Below are 2,371 nucleotides of genomic sequence, written 5' to 3'. Positions count from 1 at the left end.
GAGCGGCCAAAATGGGCTGGAGCATCTCAGGGGGAATTAATTTGATAGTACAGCAGAATGGTTGTGTGAGATGGAAGTTTTCCAACCATGGCTCTGGGTGGTTTCAGGATTCATGACCCAGCCCATGGTCTACCCTTGCTCCCACCACCAGCAGGCAGTGCTTGGAATCAGCAGCACAGGCTGTTGGGATCAGTTTGGCTGATGTTGTTCTGATTTACATAGAGGGATATGATAGAGCTTTTCTGCAGGCCCCCAAAAAATCCCAGGAGAAAGTGCTAAGTAAAGCGAATGCCCAAAATAAATGCGGTGACAGCAGAAATAGGGAAATTCTCGATCTTGAATGAAAGGGGAACCCTGAAAAAAAAAATAATGGTGAGACTGGCTGATGTAAGTTGCCATTTATAGCGGGTTTTAATGCTGAGGAGTCAGGATTCGCTCAGAAAAGGAAGTACTAAAAAATGTCCTGAGTTCAGAAACTGTCTCCAGGCCAAGCTGCACTTCCACCTGCAGCAGTCTCCATCCTGCCCTGCTCAGGGCTCGGGCACCAGTGGCTTTCCATCAGTGTCCAGGAATTTCACCCCCACCATTCTTGACATTTCTGGAGAAATGTTGGAATTTTTGAGATGACATCATGTCCTGGAACTGGCTCCAGTGGGAACCTGTGCCTGTGGGAGTGACTGGGAACCATCTGTCTTCACCACGCTGGGTGAAGGGGAGATCATGGCCATCCTGGCCACCACCAGCTGCGTTGCACAAGAGACCCCTTCGTATTTCCCCAAAATCATGTCATGCTAGGATGATGTTTGTAGCTGATAAGAAAAATGTATCTCATTAAAGGTTCAATCTTCCTCCAACAAGGGCATTTTCTGAGAAAAATACCCCTGGGAAACGTGCTTTCTAATGGCTGATGCCTCAAATTATTCCTGGCGTTTCTTTTGAAACAAAACAAACCAGAGGATTGAGTGTACAGTATTTTAAAGCAAATTGAAGTGGAATAAAAAAGCCTCCTTGCTCCACACCCCTCTCCATCCTTGACATGAAAGGAAAAGAAAAAAACAGGAAAAACTCAAGTTTTAACAATTTTTGAGCCCTAGGGAAGTAGCTGTGAAGCTGTGCTCCTGGTTCATCCCAACTGCTGGCTCCAGGGGCTGTGGGATGCCTGACCCACACCCCTCAGCATCCCTCCAACCCTGCAAATGCCTATGAGGACCAGACAAAGTGTCTGCTGGGCTGCATCCTCTGCCCCGGAGGACAGCCCACCTCACTCAGACCTTTGGTCAGTCCACCAGAAAGAACAAGGAAGACCAGGCTGAAAATTAGGAGTTCTGCTAGGATGACCCCCCCCCTGTTTATAAATGAACCCACTGGGCCTTGTGTGCTCATCATAACCAAACAAAAAGGAAAAGAAACAACCCACAAATTGATTGTTTTCATTTTCATTAGTGCTCCTGGAGCCCAGCTCTCCAGGAGGTTTGAGTGGGCTGGCTGCAGATGGCTGCACCCCACGGGTGCTTCGAGGGTGGCTGAGCATCGTGACCTTCCCCTGCTCACAGAGGGGGCTGAGCCCAGGGTTAACCTTTAAACCTGTGCCAGGTCCATTGCCACAGCTGGGGGACCTCCCTCATGTAAGGCCCTCAGATCTCCTGAAGATGCCACGTCCACCAGCACCAGCATGGTCCCTCTCATTGCAGGGATGTGTCTGCTGTCAGCCCCCCCGGTGCTGATGGGGGATAGGAAACCCCACGGGAGGTGTGAGCCCCCACTCCCACAGCGAGGTGTGAGCTTTCCAGCTGCCATGGTCATGCACGGGGGCTGCTGGTGGAGCTTCATGATTTATTTTGGGCTCATTGCAAGGTTACAAACCACTTCCCATGTGTGGGGGCTGTTTGTAGGTTAGGATGCTCTGCAGTGTCTCTCTGAAGGTTCCATCCTGTTCCTCATGATGCTGAGGCTTTTCCCACCACAGATGGGCTTGTGTCCTTCAAAAGGGCCATTGTCTGGCTGCCCCAGCCAGCACGGGCTCTGCCTGGCACCCGCAGTCCCTGGGGCAGAGGGGAGGGCTCGGGGAGCTCCAGCACCACTGGCCGGTGTGCCACGGCCCCGCAGCCTCCCCATGCGGCCTCCTGTGTCCCTTGGGACTTGATGCTGAGGCTTTTCCCACCACAGATGGGCTTGTGTCCTTCAAAAGGGCCATTGTCTGGCTGCCCCAGCCAGCACGGGCTCTGCCTGGCACCCGCAGTCCCTGGGGCAGAGGGGAGGGCTCGGGGAGCTCCAGCACCACTGGCCGGTGTGCCACGGCCCCGCAGCCTCCCCATGCGGCCTCCTGTGTCCCTTGGGACTGTGCAGAGGTGCCACCGCAGCAGGGTCTCGC

This window comes from Antrostomus carolinensis, unplaced genomic scaffold, assembly GCF_000700745.2.
Source record: "Antrostomus carolinensis isolate BGI_N321 unplaced genomic scaffold, ASM70074v2 scaffold1061, whole genome shotgun sequence".
Lineage (NCBI taxonomy): Eukaryota > Metazoa > Chordata > Aves > Caprimulgiformes > Caprimulgidae > Antrostomus > Antrostomus carolinensis.
The sequence above is the reverse complement of the archived record's forward strand: the minus strand, read 5'-3'. Positions refer to the sequence as shown.